Raw genomic sequence first — 19053 nt, 5'->3', positions numbered from 1 at the left:
CCTCATACGGAAGCCATTCTAACCCCTTTATCATTTTGAACCCCATTCTCTGTACCTTTTCCAATGCAACAACATCTTTTTTGAGATGTTGCAACCAGAAATGCACACAATACTCCAGGTGTATCCTCACCAAGGAGCAATACAGAGATATTGACATTCTCCATTTTATTCTCCATTCCTTTCCTAATAATTCCTAACATTCTGTTAGCTTTTTTTTAATGGCCACCACATACTGAGCCAAGGATTTCAAAGTAATTGAATTTAAAATGTATTTTTCAACCGTTTACTCCCAAGATTGTGGCAGCTAACATAATAAAAACATTCATAAAAATACATAAAACATAGGACAGGCACTAATAAACATAATGAACCGGATTTTCAAAAGGTTACACATGCCGGGCCTATTTTCAAAAGGCCCGGTGGCGCGCGTAAAGCCCCGGGATGCGTGTGAGTCCCGGGGCTTTACAAAAGGGGCTGGGCGTGGGCAGTTCAGGGGCGGGGCAGGGCCAGAGGCCTGCAACACAGCTGCCAATGCCACTGTGTTGAGGGATCTCGTGCTGGCAGCCTGCTGGCTCGCGCAACTTGCGCCTGCCCAGAGGCAGGCACAAAAGGTAGGATAAAACTTTTGGAGGGGGTTAGAGTAGGGCTGGGGGGGGGTAGGTCAATCTTAGGGGAACGGAGGAAGGCGGCATGCGCAAGGTGCACAATTGTGCACCCCTTTGCGTGTGCCGACCATGGATTTTATAACATGTGCGCGCCTGCTACTAATATGGAATCTAATGTCATGTAACTACTTTACTCATGTGCATCCTTTGCACTTGTCCACAATAAATTTTGTCTGCCGTTTGGATGCCCATTCTTGCAAGGTCCTTCAATTTTTCACAATCCACTTGTGATTTAACAACTCAGAATACATTTATATCATCTGCAAATTTGATCATTTCACTCATTGTTCCCCTTTCCAGATTATTTATAAGGATATTAAAGGGGAAGTAACATCACCGCATCAAAAGGCAGCATTAAGAAGTAGGTTTCCTGACTCCAATCCTGCCGTTTTCTGTCCAACCGACCTGGTAAATACATATTACTGTTAAAATTCAATAGCGTATTCATTATTGATGTCTACAAGAAGGAAATTAGTTGATTTTCAACAATTTTCATACTCAAAAACATATTGGGGCCAGAAGACAGTGTAAACATGGCTGGGAAAGATGGCTGTGGGTGATTCCAATGGCAAAACTGTCTTTGAGGAAAGGGAAGTACCGACCCAAGCCGACTTACAATCTTGGTTTTTTGAGGTCTGCAAAGATATGAAAATGATTAAGAATGAGATTCTTGAAACCGTGGCAGATCTGGGAGAGAAAAAGTAGAAATAGACAGACAGGTGGAGGAAGTTGAGACCTGAGCAGACGCACAAGCAGATGCAATGACAGACGTATGCAATGTTCTCAAAGCCATGGAAATAGAACAGTATATATTATCTGTTTCTTAGCATACAGACAGGTGGAGCCAAAACCAGTGGGTTATGCACCTCTACCAGCAGATGGATATGGAGCAAAGCTGACATCACGGTATATATATCCCTGCAGTGACAAAAGCCCGCCAGTATTCTCCATTTTCAGCAGATGGTGGGCGTGCATCTCCCTACTGGGGATTGCTTAAACATGTTTTTCAAAGGAGAAGAGAAGAAGGAGATTTATTCATCCCGCTCTCCTGTGGTGATGCCTTATGGTCGCTCCCTCAGTTGGAGAATTCCTGAGGTGATATCTTTGGATCCCTCCCTCAAATGAGTGCCTTCATAGGGTAGCTGTTTTTTTCAGCCGGCGTGGACTTAGCTGAAAAAAACCCCAAAAAACAGCTGAAAGGCAAACGAGTGCAGGAAGCCAAGCGTGGTGGTGAAGGTTCTTGCCCTCTACCCTTGCAGCTGGAGACTGGGGATGGGCTAAACTCAGGTAAAGAGTAATTTAAAAAAAAAGAGAGAAGAGGAGTTCAGTAGGGATTCATCTTTCCCTAGGTGTCTATGCTCGGTAGAGGTGTGAATCGTGTGATCAATCGTCTTAACGATCGATTTTGGCTGGGGGGGGGGAGGGAAATCTTATCATCGGGTTTTTTTGTTTTAAAAAATCATTAAAAATTGTAAATCGGGGGAGGGCGGGAAAACCGGCACACCAAAAAAACCCTAAAACCCACCCCAAACCTTTAAAAGAAATCCCCCACCCTCCCGAATCCCCCCAAAATGTTTTAAATTACCTGGGGTCCATTGGGGGTTCCCAACGCGATCTCCCTCTCTCTCTCTGGCCACGGCTGCGTTGCGAAATGGCGCCGGTGGCCTTTTGCCCTTATCATGTGACAGGGCAAAGGTAGCGCCGGCGCCATTTTGTTTCCTGGCTCCCAACATCGCACCTGCTGGAGATCGCCCCCGGACCCTCGCTGGACCCCCAGGGACTTTTGGCCAGCTTGGGGGGGCCTCCTGACCCCCACAAGACTTGTCAAAAGTCCAGCGGGGGTCCGGGAGCGACCTCCTGTACGCGGGCCGTATTGCCAATCTTCAAAATGGCGCCGGCGCTACCTTTGCCCTCACTATGTCATACGGGCGACGGTCGCCCGTATGACGTGCCAGGCTGCCGATTTTGGGCAGCCTGGCACGCGCCGACCCCAGATTTTAAAGGATATGTGCGGCTACACGCGTATCTATTAAAATCCGGCGTACTTTTGTTTGCGCCTGGTGCGTGAACAAAAGTACGCGCGGCCGTACTTTTATAAAATCTACCCCACAATGCACGCACTTGCTTTTGCACCCCATCTGAAGTGTCCTGGTGGGAGCTCAGTTTGTGCACTTATCAAGGCACAGTATTGAGAGCTTAATTTTTGGACATCTAAATTTTGGATGAAAAATTTTTGCAGTGCAAACACAGCTGGGCGCACTCTTGACAGACGCCTATTGGGTCATATTGACAGACTGATGGCGCCCATTTCAAAGAAGTTGTAAGCGCCTTGCCTTTTTTGTTGCTTGTCATATTTGGGCATCCCATCCTGGCATTCCTTCTAATTTGTGTCAGTGCTGTTTGGAGGCTCAGGGAGAATTGCCTCCATCTGATTTTACTAAGCCCGGTTCTTCCCAGACTAGTGCAGGAATGGAAAAAGAGCTGCCAGAGGTGTCGCCTGATTTTGGGGCTCCCCTAACTGGTTCGTCAGCGGGGGAAGGTAGTTCAATGGACACAGGTTCGATGCCGCCTGGTTTTGGCATGGATCCCTCTGCCTTTTCCTGGGTAGAATTTTTCAAGGACTGCAATCCTTTCTTCAGGCGCAGTCCTCGGCCCCAGCCAATCTTAACATGTTGGAATTGCAGGCTGAAGATTCCTGCACGCCTGGTGCTGCGGGTAAGCGTCGGAGTACAACTAGATCTACTGCAGGTTTCCCTGATAGGCACCCGAAGACAGGGATGATGAAGCTGATCCTTACTCCCTGAAGGATGGGGAAATTCCTTTGGGTTTCAAACTGTATAGAACTATATTGTGTTTCTTAAACAGGGATGAGTACCAGCTCTGATTTCCCAGACACTGAAGATGCTGGGAGTACCAGGGGCTGAATCCATGTCTGAGCCAAAGAAAGATCCTATTTTGGGTTTTTTTGTGTAAAACCTCTTGTTTCTTCCCTATAAAGGAGGACATTCAAGAATCAACTGATCTTGAATGGGGCAGCCCGGAAGCTCATTTTAAAGGGAGACGAGCTTTGGAAGGACTATACCCCCTGGATCCAGCTGCAAGATAGCAATTGTGCTTTCCAAAGGTGGATGTGCTTCGATGTACCATTACCAAGCAGACGACTATCCCCGTAGAAGGGAGAGTGGCCATGAAGGATGCATAGGATAGGAGAATTGAGGCTATCCTTGAGCAGGCTTTTGAAGCAATGGCAATACATTTTCCGATAGCTTCTTGTTGTTCCCTGGTGGCTCACTCTTTTTTACTTCTCTCTCAGGAGGTTGATGAATCTGGTGTGAATTCTAGGGCAGTGATGGAATCAGCAGCCATCTTTTTGGCAGATGCAGGCTGTGATTTGCTCCATCCTTCAGCCAGAGGGGTGGCTTCAGTAATAGCAGCCAGGCACCAGCTATGGATGAGAAATTGGTCGACTGATACAACCTTAAAGTCTAACCTTACGAAGTTGCCCTTTAAAGGCTCACTCTTGTTTGGGAGAAAATGGCCAATAAGTGGGGTGAGTCCCAGGTTCCTCGATTACCAGAGGATAAGCATCAGACGCCACGCTCTTCCAGCATGAGATATCGTACTAGAGGGTTCAGACGTTTTTGACCCTACAGAGGAGCGGCCTTTCGCAGGGCTTGACCTTTGGGTAGATCTCAGTCCTTTCATCCAAGGCAGCCCAGATAGGGCACAGGCTTGGGTAGTGGAGCCCCCCCCCCCCCCCAAGCCTCCCAATGAAGGTGTGGCCGACCTACCCCCTAGGATCGGCAGATAGGGGGTCGCCTCTCTCTCTTTTTTTTTTTTTTTTTTATCGGAGGTGGGTCGAGATCAGTTGCAGGAGAGATCAAAAGTCCTTTGGCATCGATGCCCTCATGGAAGAGTGGCCGGAGGGCAATCTACTGTATGCCTTTCCTCTGTGGCCCATGTTGGGCAGAATGATTCGGAGGATCGAAAGTCACACGAGGATGGTGCTTCTGGTGGCACCAGACTGACCCAGAAAACCATGGTATGCAGAGTTGTGAAGGCTCCTGGTGGACTCTCCTCTCCAGTTTCCAGCTCACAGGGATCTGCTTCGGCAGGGGCCTGTCCTTCATGAAGCTCCAACTTGATTTTGTCTTACAGTATAACCCTTGAGAGGGCTTGGTTGCTGAAGCATGGATATTCTGCTGCGGTAATTACATAGAAACACAGGAATGATGGCAGAAGAAGACCAAACAGCCCATCCAGTCTGCCCAGCAAGCTTTCACACTTATTTTTTTCTCATACTTATCTGTTACTCTTGGCCCTAATTAGTAACTTTTTGGTTCTAGTTACCTTCCATCCCCACCACTGATGTAGTGGGGATGGAGCTGCATCTAAGTGAAGTATCAAGCTTAATTGGTTAGGGGTAGTAACTGCCGCAATAAGCAAGCTACTCCCACGCTTATTTGTTTACCCAACCTGTGCAATTCGGTCCTTGTTGGTTGTTGTCTGAATATAAATCCTCTTTTCTTCATCCCCCTGCCGTTGAAGCAGTGAGCTGTGCTGGATATGTAATACAAGTGAAGTATCAGGCTTAATTGATTCAGGGTAGTAACCGCCGTAACAAGCAAGCTACACCCATGCTTATTTGTTTACTCAGACTATGCAATTCAGTCCTTGTTGGTTCTTGTCTGAATATAAATCCACCTTGCTACAAGCGAGAAAGTTCTCTACTTTCTTAGCCTATGTACAATTTTGGCGAGTGTTTGAGACTTGGTGTAAAAATTAATGGGTTTCTCCTCGTTCAGTTAAGATCCCACTTAATTTGGAATTTTTGCAGGATGGATTAAGTAAAGGGTTGGCCATTAATTCATTAAAGATACAGGTGGTGGCTCTTGCCTGTTTTCGAGGTCAGGTGAATGGTGGACCTTTGTCAGCTCATCCAGATGTGGCCTGTTTCTTGAAAGGAGTGAAGCATCTTCATCCTCTCTTGCAGATGCAAGTGCCTTTGTGGAATCATAATCTAGTTTTGGACTTTTTGGCATGCCTTACTTTTTGACCAATGTGTAGCCTTTCTTTGAGGTTACGGACCTTGAAAGTGGTGTTTCTCGTGGCAATTTGTTCTGCACGTAGGGTTTTGAACTGCAGGCCTTGTCTTGCCGGGAGCCCTTTCTAAGGGTGACTCCGGGGATGATACAGCTGCATACTGTTCCTTCATTTTTGCCAAAAGTGGACTCGGATTTTCACTTGAATAAGTCAGTTTCCCTGCCGTCTCTGGACAGGGAAAGAGATGCAGAGGAATATTGCCTGTTACGGCCCTTGGATGTCAAGAGGCATATCTTGAAGTATTTGTAAGTTTCTAAACTCTCAGGAAGATGGATAGCCTGTTTGTTCTCAATGGGGTTAGTAAACAGGATGAGCCGGTATCGCAGCTATGATAGCCTGCTGGATTAAGGAGGTAGTCACAGCTGCCTATATGGATGCTGGGCAGCCGTTGCCTAGTCAGGTTAGGGCTCATTCCACTAGGGCTCGGGCAATGTCATGGGTGGAGGTTAGATTTTGTTCCTCGGTCAACATTTGCTGAGCTGCAATGTGGTCCTCCTTACACTTCTTTTCCAGGCATTACCATCTAGATGTGCAGGCCCGGGAGGACACAACCTTTTTGCATGTGGTGTTGATCAGACCACAGGCAGCCTCCTACCCTGTTTGGGAGTATCTTTGGTACATCCCACTGGGTTTGGATCCATCTGTCCATATGCTAAGAAACAAGAAATTACTACTTACCTGATAATTCCCTTTTCTTTAATAAGGACAGGTGGATCCACCTTCCTTCCAGGTGGTTGTGCTATTCTACTCCTGTATAGCTGCATGTTCCAGGGGTTACTGGTAAGAGTTACTCCAGTCCCTAGACTAGAGTTGTTATACTCTTTGTGAGTTCAGTGTTTTCCTCTTGGCTTTAATCAAGGCACACACACAAACTAAAAGAGATTACCACTTTTCCTAGCCTGTTTTTTAAATCAAGACACACACACAAATCTCCTCAACATACCAGTAAATACAATTACTTCAGACCCACCCAAATTCCTAATCCTGCAATGGAATGACGAACTCATGTCAGCTTTTGATACCCTGGCCTCTATCACCCCCAAATCCTGCAGACCTCTTAGGAGCTCCCCATGGCTCCATGAGGGTTTTCTTCTCAAATAGCAATCCTGTCAACTGGAGCTGGCATGGCAGAAACACAAAACAAACAAAAAGCTGCACATCTGCAAGGAACACTTAAAAAATACAAAGAAACTATTAGACAGGCCAAAAATTACTATAATTTGAAACTATTAGAACTATGAACTACCCAGGCAAACGTTTTGAACTAGTAAGAAAACTCTCCAATGCAAAAACTGGAACACCCACCAACTGTACAGGAGATCACACAGCAGAAGACTTCCCAGAATATTTCTTGGATACAAACCAAACTATACACACCTCTTCTGATGCACTTTCCCCACCACTCCTAATATAAATATCCCAACCCCACCTTTGGTAGGTCTACCTCAACTCCCACTCATCACTAGACCTCTGTCTGACTTCAGAATTATCACTTCCCAAGACATTGAAAAAGCCCTCCAAAGGATCGTCAGTCCATGGGCCCTTTAGACCAAATTCTCCCAGCTTTATCTGCATCCGGAAACAGGACCTTGACCTTTGGTTATCCTCCATGATCAATGCCTACATATCCTGAAGAAACCAGGTTCTAATCCAAAAATATTTAACCATTACCACCCTGTCTCTAGCCTTCCCTTTCTATTCAAACTATTAGAAAAAAGTGGTTTACTTCCAGCTCCTTGAACATCATGAAGAAAACAATATCCGTCACTGTCACCAGTCTGGCTTCAAGAAAGGTCATGGAACTGAATCAGTAATAGTGGCCATCACCAACAATATATTTCTTAATGCAAATCAAGGAGACTATCCTAGTTCTATGAAATCTTTCTGCCACCTTTGACACAGTTGATCACCTTCTGCTGATCCAGCGTTTAAGAAATATTGGCATAAGAACATAAGATATGCCATACTGGGTCAGACCAAGGGTCCATCAAGCCCAGTATCCTGTTTCCAACAGTGGCCAATCCAAGCCACAAGTGTTGCGGTCCCGGTTGCAAGCATTGCGACCGGATCCTTACCTCCGGCTCCGTGGCGGCAGCATCGGGGCTTTCGGGGTGTCCGGGCCTGCCCTGGCTTCCCAGGTGCTCGGCTGCGGGACGCGCGGCTCGTTGGGCCTGCTTGGGCCTTCTTGCTGCATCGTCTCCACAAGGGAGACGCTGTCAAACCCCAGAACCTGGCTCCTCCCCCTCTGGGCACGCGTGCACGCGGGGAGGCCCGATTTAAAGGGCTTTTCCCACCAGACCGCGGGCCACCCACAAAATGACGTCAGACGCCAGCTAGTATTTAAAGCCGGCGTCTGCCTCACTAATCGCCTTGCAACGAGGTTCCTCCGTGTGAGTGGCTAGTTGCGTTCCTGTGGATCCTGTGCTGGTTCCAGTCCTTGCTGATCCTGCTCCAGCTCCTGGCGTTCCTGCTCCAGCTCCTGGTGTTCCTGCTCCTGCTCCTGGTATCCTGCTCCTGTTCCGCCTTTTCCTGCTTCCAGCTTCCGCTGTCCCTGACGACCCTTGTTTGGCTTCTCTGGCTCCTGACCCTGGCTTGCTTCTGGATTCCGTTCTTGCCGCCTGCCTCGACCTTGGACAGTTTCATCTTCTTCCGCACCTTCGATCTCCTAAGTCCCAGCGGTCTGGGACCTCATGAGCTCCTCTCGGGGGGTCCTCAGGCTTCCAGGGTGAAGCCGTCACCTTGGCTTCTGTGATCTCCTAAGTCCCAGTGGTCTGGGACCTCACGAGCTCCTCCCGGGGGGTCCTCAGGCTTCCAGGTGAAGACTTAGGCTCTATGTACGGCTTGGTGCCGCCTCCCGGCCTACTTCCTCACCACGGAGTGCTCTTCTCTTCTACCATCTCACTCCGTCAGGCCAGCCCAAGGGTCCACTGCTACGTCCGCAACAACAAGTACTTGGCAAGAACCCAAACATTAGATAAATCACAAGTTACTATTGCTTTTTAATTACCATAATAATAGTTTACGGATTTTTCCTCTAGGAACTTATCCAAACCTTTTTTAAACCCGGTTATACTAACTGATGTAACCACATCCTCTGGCAAGAAGTCACTGTCCTCAAATGGTTTCAATCATTTCTTTGCAATAGAACTCAAACTGCCTCTTGGACCAACAAACTATCCGCTCCTAATGACCTGAATTGTGAAGTGCCTCAAGGCTCTGTTCTCTCCTCTATCCTCTTAAATATATACTTTTGACCAGTCTGCGACCTTATCCAGTCTTTTGACATTGAATGCCACTTATTCACAGATGACATTCAGCTCGGCATCAAAATAGGGTCCAATAAAACATCTTCCATTGCTAAACAACTGTCTAACGGGAGTAGCTTAGTGGCTCAGCAACCACAAACAAACTAAACCCCTTTAATAAGAATTTCTCTGGCTAAGTTGCCGAGGTCATTCCCTGCTTTCTCTGCCTTTGCAGTCAGTAACTCTGCTTCATCCCAAAGAAACAGTATGAAATTTTGGAGTTTAACATGTTAACAATCTCATGATGTAATCACACATACCAAAGATAGAATCTACCCCAGATCTGCTAATCATGGTACTACTTTGTCCAGCACAACATAGTTACCATAATCCCATGCTCTTATCACCAGCAGGATCGACTATTGCAACTCTCTTCTGAATGGCATCTCCCAGTACTGTATGAAACGCCTCCAACTCTTGGAAAATACTGCAGCCAGAATCTTGGTATTGCAGAAACTGCATTGCCTCCCAGTTGAAACCAGGTTTAAATTCAAAACATTTTCAGGACGATGCAATACTGTGTGCTGGCTGTAGCGCATGGCTCAACATGCAATGGGATGCACGTTTTGGACGCACAACCATAACCCCCAATGCAAAGCGGGAGCTAGCATGCCCAAATATGCATCCAACTGAGTGCATAGCTAACAGCGCTCATCACATATAAATTCAGGTTGATGAGTGCTATTAGCTATTTCTCCGATACATTAAAAAAATGTGTGCCTGACGCGCACATTTTTACCCTAAAAAATTCTTGAGTAGCCCAAAATGTTTACAGAAAAGCAGAAAATACTGCTTTTCTGTAGTTTCTCCAACTTAATATCGTAGTGAAATTAAGTCGGAGGAACCAGAAAAGGAGAACCCAAAAAATAAATAAATAAAAAGTGTGCCAGCAGTCAGGTTAGGAAAAGGGTTGCTCAATTAATGAGTGTCCATTTTCTTAACCTGTGGCTGTTCCCAGATTAGGAAAACAGATGCTCATAAAATTGAGCATCCATTTTCCTAACCTGCTGACAGCCTCCTCTCCTCAGCACCCAATGCCAAGGAGGTGCTAAGGACGCAAACCTTTTCCTAGTGCCTCTTTTTTTACCGCAGCAGCCAATTTAAATATTAAATCAGGCGCCCGGGAGAGGTGGTTCGGCGCATGTTAAGAGATTGAGCGCCCGTTTAACGCGCATAGATATTGCATCGGTCTGTTTGACTTTAAATATGTAAATAAGCAGGTTCCTGAAAACCTATCCCGTCTTCTTACCTCCTACATCTCCAGCAGAGAACTCTGATCTTCCCAAACGCCCTTCTCTCTCCTCCCCCCAGCATCTGAAAATAGGTCAGTACAAGACTTCAAGCCTTCAGCTGTTATGCACCCAGATTCTAAAATGACCCCCAACTGCACTCATAACTGTGCTAAATGTAGATGGTCAAAATGTTGGTGATTTGAGACTGAATTTCATAGTGCATCTTTTTTTAAGCACATTTTTTTATTATTTACATCTGCTCCCTTTCACCCACCTACCAGAAAGCATAGTCAGGCAACTCCAGTACCCTTGCTAACCTTCAGGGCAAGAGAGTAGCCTTCAGCACTGCTTTTTGCCTGGAAAGGGTCACTGCAGAAGTCACAGTTGCCTTCCCTCTCTCCCCAGGATCAAGCATGTCACCTCTGTACTTTGCCAGTCTTCCGCCAGCCTCGTCGGACAAGGAACTTGACTTCCAAGTCTAGCTCAGCACATCATTTTGCTTATGTTGCCATAAAATGTCTGTGCTGACAATAGTTCTAGAGTACATCCATAATTTCCTATGCCTGGATTTGGATCAAGAGAATCTGCTATTACTACTACTTATTTCAATAGCACTACTAGACATACACAGCACTATACATATATACCCAGCGGATAGTCCCTGCTCCATGGATCTTACAGTCTAGTCAAGACACAGACAGAACAAGTAAGAGGCAGCAGGAAATTTTATTACAGTAAACATGGTTGAAATCACCAAGGCTATGATTACTGTTTATAAGGAGCATATAATTCTTATGTAAACAATGCATGGCATAGTTAGCTGGTTTGGTGATGATGTGAAAGGGTATCACATATGTATAAGATTCATAATTTTAGGATAATCGAGGAATTGAAACAATGGAAAAGGGTGAATCATAGAGATACCATACAGCATTTGTTGCTTGTTAGAGCAGTGCTTCTCAATTCAGTCCTCGGGGCACACCTAGCCAGTCAGCTGTTCAGGAAATCCACAATGAAAATGCATGAGATAGATGTGCATGCACTGGTGGCAGTGCATTCAAATCTATCTCATTCATATTCATTGTGATTATCCTGAAAACCTGTCTGGCTAGGTGTGCCCTGAGAACTGGATTGAGTAGCACTACTCTAGAGAAAGGTGTTTCTATGCCCAGTCTCATAGTAGTCACTAAATAATAGGTGCTGCCAGCTGTTTAGTTCATGAGCCTACTTATTTCTGTCATGAGTACTATGCAGTAATTGCTGGCAGGGGTATTGCTAGGTGTGTAAAAGATCCAGGACATGGGTCCATAAGCCCTCTCGACCCCCCACAGAAATTTTGTTAATTAACAATCATGATTTTTCTCTCCCACTACCTTGAGAACCATCCTATAAAAGCACATAACTAAATATCACACTTTTAAATATTAAACTTTAAATGATCTCTGTCCCTATATTCCCATGTAGCAGTCACAAATGAGTCATCCTACATGACTTGTAAGGGGAGAACTGGCCTGTTAGATTGGTCCCATCGGAGACTGCATGGCTTTCTCTGCATTCCTGTCTTACCAGGCATGCTGCTTCTAGAAAGGGCAACTGAAAATCCACACCTACAAAACGGTGCCTTTTTTGTTTATAGGCAAGGACTCCACCATTAAATTCTTTCACATGGAGGAGCTATAACTCAACTAAACTTACTCTTTTCTCTACCCGCTTAGTTAATTGGTATGCTCCTTTTGTAGAGATTAAATAGAACTCTCTACACTGTGTAGACCTACCCTATGTCCACTACAACTCCCTCAACATAGAAACATAGAAACATATAGAAACATAGAAGTGACGGCAGAAGAAGACCAAACGGCCCATCCAGTCTGCCCAGCAAGCTTTCACACCTATTTGTTTTCATAATCTGTTACTCTGACCGCTGAGGTCAGGGCCCTTATTGGTAACTTTTGGTTCCAATTTCCTTCCACCCCCACCATCGATGCAGACAGCAGTGCTGGAGCTGCATCTAAGTGAAGTATCTAGCTAATTGGTTTTGGGGTAGTAACCGCCGTAATAAGCAAGCTACTCCCATTTGTTTACCCTGCATGTGCAATTCAGCCATTGTTGGTTGTCTGAATAAAAATCCTCTTTACTTAATTCCCTCTGTTGCTAAAGCAGTGAGCTGCGCTGGATACTTATTCCAAGTCAAGTATCATGCTTAATTGATTCGGGGTAGTAGCCACTAGGGATGTGAATCGTTTTTTGACGATTTAAAATATCGTCCGATATATTTTAAATCGTCAAAAATCGTTAGGGCCACGATACAATACCAATTCCCCCGATTTATCGTCAAAAAAATCGTAAATCGGGGGAAGGGGGAGGGCAGGAAAACCGGCACACTAAAACCCCCTAAAACCCACCCCCGACCCTTTAAATTAAATCCCCCCCCCCCCGAACCCCCCCGAAATGCCTTAAAGTACCCTGGGGTCCAGCGGCGGTCCGAAACGGGCTCCTGCTGTTGAAGCGTGTTGTCTTCAGCCGGCGCCATTTTGCAAAATGGCCGCCGCAAAATGGCGGCGGCCATAGACCAACACAATTCGACCGCAGGAGGTTGCTTCCGGACCCCCGCTGGACTTTTGGCAAGTCTTGTGGGGTCAGGAGGCCCCCCCAAGCTGGCCAAAAGTCTCTGGGGGTCCAGCGGGCGTCCGGGAGCGATCTCCTGCCGTGAATCGTTTTCCGTACGGAAAATGGTGCCGGCAGGAGATCGACTGCAGGAGGTCGTTCAGCGAGGGTTCCGGACCTCCGCTGAACGACCTCCTGCAGTCGATCTCCTGCCGGCGCCATTTTCCGTATGGAAAATGGCGCCGGCCATACGCGTATGGCCGGCGCCATTATCCGTACGAAAAACGATTCGCGGCAGGAGATCGCTCCCGGACGCCCGCTGGACCCCCAGAGACTTTTGGCCAGCTTGGGGGGGCCTCCTGACCCCCACAAGACTTGCCAAAAGTCCAGCGGGGGTCCGGAAGCGACCTCCTGCGGTCGAATCGTGTTGGTCTATGGCCGCCGCCATTTTGCGGCGGCCATTTTGCAAAATGGCGCCGGCTGAAGACAACACGCTTCAACAGCAGGAGCCCGTTTCGGACCGCCGCTGGACCCCAGGGTACTTTAAGGCATTTGGGGGGGGTTCGGGAGGGGGGGGATTTAATTTAAAGGGTCGGGGGTGGGTTTTAGGGGGATTTAGTGTGCCGGTTTTCCTGCCCTCCCCCTTCCCCCGATTTAGCTATGGACCGCCGCTGGATCCCAGGGTAATTTAAGGCATTTGGGGGTGGGGGATTTAATTTAAAGGGTCGGGGGTGGGTTTTAGGGGGTTTTAGTGTGCCGGTTCACGATTTTAACGATTTTTCACGATATTCTAAACACCCAAACGGCAACGATACATTCCCTCCCCCTCCCAGCCGAAATCGATCGTTAAGACGATCGAGGACACGATTCACATCTCTAGTAGCCACCGTAACAAGCAAGCTACACCCATGCTTATTTGTTTACCCAGACTATGTAATTAATTCCTTGATATTCTATTCATCAGCTGTTTTGAAATTATTTTATTTCTATGATTTTATAATTATGATTAATGATTTATCACTTGATTTATCGCTTGTTCATTGTAAAGCTTCTTGCTGCATTAAGTTCCCTGTAAACTGAGGTGATGTTCCCAACGTAACTCGGTATATAAATATGCTAAAATAAATAAATAAATAAATAAATAAATTTATATATCTTGATTTTATTGATTTGTTTCATGAGGAATAGTGAGATTTTTGTTTTTCCATTGTTACACTGTATAGAGTCTGGCGTGATGCGTTTTACAGTTCAGTTTTTGTCTGCACATTTCTATTTATACTTTATGTGGCTTTATTCTGTATTTGGTGAGGGTCTGTCTCTGCTCTAAGTATTTGACCATGATGAGAGATTCTGCTAGCATATAGTGTCTGTATAGGGATCTATAGCAATCGGGTTTGTTTTGTTTCCTCAGTAGTTGGTGTATTGGTATTCTAGGACCCAGTGTAATATTTACCCTTGCTTTTTCACAGGTAGGGTTATTGTTGTTTGAATCCTTGGTGTTATTACTAGGGATGTGAATCGTGTCCTCGATCGTCTTAACGATCGATTTCGGCTGGGAGGGGGAGGGAATCGTATTGTTGCCGTTTGGGGGGGTAAAATATCGTGAAAAATCGTTAAAAATCGTTAAAAATCGAAAAATCGAAAAATCGAAAAACCGGCACATTAAAACCCCCTAAAACCCACCCCCGACCCTATAAATTAAATCCCCCACCCTCCCGAACCCCCCCCAAATAACTTAAATAACCTGCGGGTCCAGCGGCGGTCCGGAACGGCAGCGGTCCGGAACGGGCTCCTGCTCCTGAATCTTGTCGTCTTCAGCCGGCGCCATTTTCCAAAATGGCGCCGAAAAATGGCGGCGGCCATAGACGAAAAAGATTGGACGGCAGGAGGTCCTTCCGGACCCCCGCTGGACTTTTGGCAAGTCTCGTGGGGGTCAGGAGGCCCCCCACAAGCTGGCCAAAAGTTCCTGGAGGTCCAGCGGGGGTCAGGGAGCGATTTCCCGCCGCGAATCGTTTTCGTACGGAAAATGGCGCCGGCAGGAGATCGACTGCAGGAGGTCGTTCAGCGAGGGTTCCGGCGCCTCGCTGAACGACCTCCTGCAGTCGATCTCCTGCCGGCGCCATTTTCCGTACGAAAACGATTCGCGGCGAGAAATCGCTCCCTGACCCCCGCTGGACCTCCAGGAACTTTTGGCCAGCTTGTGGGGGGCCTCCTGACCCCCACGAGACTTGCCAAAAGTCCAGCGGGGGTCCGGAAGGACCTCCTGCCGTCCAATCTTTTTCGTCTATGGCCGCCGCCATTTTTCGGCGCCATTTTGGAAAATGGCGCCGGCTGAAGACGACAAGATTCAGGAGCAGGAGCCCGTTCCGGACCGCTGCCGTTCCGGACCGCCGCTGGACCCGCAGGTTATTTAAGTTATTTGGGGGGGGGGGGTTCGGGAGGGTGGGGGATTTAATTTAAAGGGTCGGGGGTGGGTTTTAGGGGGTTTTAGTGTGCCGGCTCACGATTCTAACGATTTATAACGATAAATCGTTAGAATCTGTATTGTATTGTGTTCCATAACGGTTTAAGACGATATTAAAATTATCGGACGATAATTTTAATCGTCCTAAAACGATTCACATCCCTAGTTATTACTGTTATGTTATGATGGGATTGCAGTATAGATTTTGAGTGTCTTTTTTGCAGGGTTTTGTGTTAGTTCACAATGTGCCTGGCAGTGGAAGGTGTTTGTGCTGCTGTTACTGTGAGGTGACACCAGAATTTGAAAATTTCTTTTAGTATGATGAGCTGTAAGAGAAGCATCCAAGCTCCATTGTTTGGGGGAATTTCAGTGGCTGCAGAGTTACAGAACTGGAGGTGCAGGATTTGTATTGACAGTCTGTCCCTTCCTATATATTCCAGAGTTTACTTTCCTAGCCATATAGAATTAGTTGAATGAGGCTATCAAATAATTTTATAGTGTGAAATTGGCCAGCTTTTTAAAGTTATGCAGAAGATCCTTTGGACTTTTTTATTAACACTTTTTTTTATAACCAATTTTAAAGCAAGATCTATACTATAGAGGTGGGTGTGATGAAGAAATGTCATTTTGGCTCCCCCCGCCCCCCAACAATTCTTCTGTCTAGAGACGCCACTGATTTTCTATGACCTTAAGCATTAGTGCAAGAAGGACTAAGGGGGGGATGCTGGAGAGGCACACATGCATTGGCCCCCGGGCGCCAGAGACCCTTGGTGCACCCCTGGCTGCAAGCCATATGGGGCCACAAGCGGTGGCAAAGAGGAGTGGAGACTTGGCAGGCCACGAGCAGTGCCCAACCTGCTCGTGACCGAGAAAACCACAGTCGGTGGGTGTGATCGAGAATGAGGTAGGAGTTGGGGGCCGAGACAGGGGGTGGCGGCGTGACCCGAGAGGGGGGGGGGTGCAAGGGAGAAGGCTCGCCTAGGGCGCCAAATCCCCTTGCACCAGCCCTGTCCACTACCAAGAACATTGCGAAGAAAACCCTATCAAAAAAAGCATGCAAAACATATACAGCAAACCTAGCATATAATAACACACTATCTGCCAGACTCAAACAGTCTACCCATTAAAAGGCATCAATGCAAATATTACACCAGGCCCTAGGTGTTGCAGTTGGAGACTGCTGGCGAGATAGTGGACCCTTGGGCTGACCTACCTAGGGTGACAGGGTAGGCCAGGAGGCGGAGCTGCAGGCAGGAGGTGTGCACCCGGGAACCAGGAACCCCCCGGGAGGAGCCCGTAGGGCACTGGGACCAGGAACAGAGTCTGAAAGTCCAGGGGCTTGAGATAGGCTAGGCCGGGACCAGAGCAAACAGGAAGGATAGTAAGCCCAAGGTACCCGGGAAGCAGAAGACCGGCTGTACAGGACCAAGGGCCGGCTGAAGGCAGGGCAGCGGGCGGCAGCGGAGTCTGTAGCAAACCGGAGCTGAAGCAGGCTGTAGGCTGAAGCGGAGTTGGGGAAGAACCGGAGGCTGAAGCAGGCTGTAGGCTGAAGCGGAGTTGGGGAAGAACCGGAGGCTGAAGCAGGCTGTAGGCTGAAGCGGAGTTGGGGAAGAACCGGAGGCTGAAGCAGGCTGTAGGCTGAAGCGGAGTCGGTAACAACCGAGGACTGAAGCAGGCTGTAGGTTGAAGCGGAAGCAGGCCGGGGTCGGAGGCTGGCTGCAGACTGAAGCGGCGTCAGAGGCAAACCGGAGTCAGGGGCAGGCAGAAGCGGAGTCGGAGGCAAACCGGGGTCAGAGGCAGGCAGCAGGCTGAAGCGAAGTCAGAGGCAGGCTGAAGCGGAGTCAGAGGCAAACTGGAGTCAGAGGCAGGCAGCAGGCTGAAGCGGAGTCAGAGGCAAACCGTGGTCAGAAGCAGGAAGCAGGCTGAAGCGGAGTCAGAGGCAAACCGTGGTTAGAAGCAGGAAACGTGGAAATCACCAGGAACACAACTAAGAACAACTATGGAGTTGTGAACCTCGTTGCAAGGCAATGAGAGAGAGTTTGGACGCCGGTTATATCGGGGCCCGGGCGTGACGTCAGCAGCACGGGCGGGGCCAAGCTTCCAGTGGTTGAGCGCTCAAGACGGGCGTCCTCGCGCGCGAGACTGACGAGGAGCAGGCACGTAATGGCGGCCGCCACGTGGAGTGAGAGAAGCCCCCGGGGTCCAGAGCAGGCAGAACGCGGCGATTCCTGAAACGGAGGTAGGCGGGTTTGAGCCCTGAGCGGGGGGAAGCGGTGGAGACCGCAACACTAGGACAGCAATATACCTCATAATGGAAAACTAAAACCAGACTGCTATAGATTCCTATACATAAACTGCATGCTTGCAGAATACTTCACCTGTGTCACGCAGCAAGACTCTTAGCAGATAGAAAATAAATGGCTACAAATTAAAAATGTACAGACAAGAATTGAAAGGGAAATCACGAGAAGCGACACTGCATGTAGTGCAACACTACATGCAAAAATAGAAACAGAAATGCATTTCCTCCTGTACTGAACAAAATGCAAATATATCTGAGATGCATATCCCAGAAGTTAACATTTTCTAATTGCTAAACTGAAAAAATAAAATGTTTTGGATATTTTTTTAACTTTGTTGTCTGGACATTTTAATTTTCTAACCATGTTGGTCCCTTTCTCCTTTCCTATGTCTTGTAACTCCTTTTCTAGAGTCTCCTCTCCATATGTGTTTCTTCTCTTCCCTCATTTCCTTCAGTTCCTTCCTTACTTCTTCCTTTGACATGGATCTTTTCCTATCTTTTCTTCTCTCCATTAATCTCTTTACTTCTTTTCTATCAACTCGTAGTTACATTGCATTCCTCTTTCCCCTCTCCTTCTCTTTTTATTTCTCATCTGTATAACAATTTTCCCATTTCCCACTCTCATCACCTTCCCAGCCCACCTCCTCACTCTCGTACTTCCTCCTCAGCCCTCCCTGTTCTCTCTTCCTATTTCTCATTCTCTCACTGGTCAGAGATCCTTCTGTCATTCATTCCTCCTCCTGTCTCCACCCCCTTTTCTTCTGTCTTTTACTGTCTTGCCAGCCTCCTCCTCCACAGCCCTATTTGCACCTTTTCTCAGCCCCTCACAGACCCATCCCTTTCCACTACCTCTCACCCCTCACAATCCCTTTCCACGGCTTCTCATCCTTACCCCAGCCTTCCAATGTCCTTCACACACAATCTCAAGCTTTCCTCACCTTCAGCACCTTTCTCCTACCCCACATCTCACATCCACAGCTCTATCTCATACATCCTAGCCCATCTAACACATCCCCAATGAAACCCCTACCACAACTGCCAAATCCTGCTCTCCCCACAATCCCCATCCAATCTCTGCATGCCTGCTGCACTTACACATCCCTGAGCTCCACTTTCTCCTCCACACCCAACCTCCATTCCCCCCTCGCCTCCCCCCTCAATCTAGAAATCGCTGTTCTCTCTTCACCCTTCCCTACCCACCCACAAAATGTAGGAATTCCCTATTCTTTCCCCGTTTATCCCTGAGTTTCCATTCTCTTTTCTGCCCAGTCCCAACTCTTCACTCTTCAAATATAGGAGTCCCCACTTCCTCCCCCTGAATCTGGGAGTTCCCCTCTCCCTCTGTATCTGCAAAATCTGGAAGTTCCACCTCTTCCAT

At 47.5% G+C, this 19053-nt stretch overlaps 1 protein-coding gene across 5 annotated transcripts in view; it reads left to right on the top strand.

Annotated features, from left to right (window-relative positions):
• Window positions 1–19053, top strand: part of LGI1 (leucine rich glioma inactivated 1) — a 128628-nt gene that overhangs the window by 82511 nt on the left and 27064 nt on the right. The window lies entirely within an intron of this gene.

Source organism: Rhinatrema bivittatum, chromosome 7 (assembly GCF_901001135.1).
Source record: "Rhinatrema bivittatum chromosome 7, aRhiBiv1.1, whole genome shotgun sequence".
NCBI lineage: Eukaryota > Metazoa > Chordata > Amphibia > Gymnophiona > Rhinatrematidae > Rhinatrema > Rhinatrema bivittatum.
This window is presented reverse-complemented; position numbering and strand designations above follow the sequence as displayed.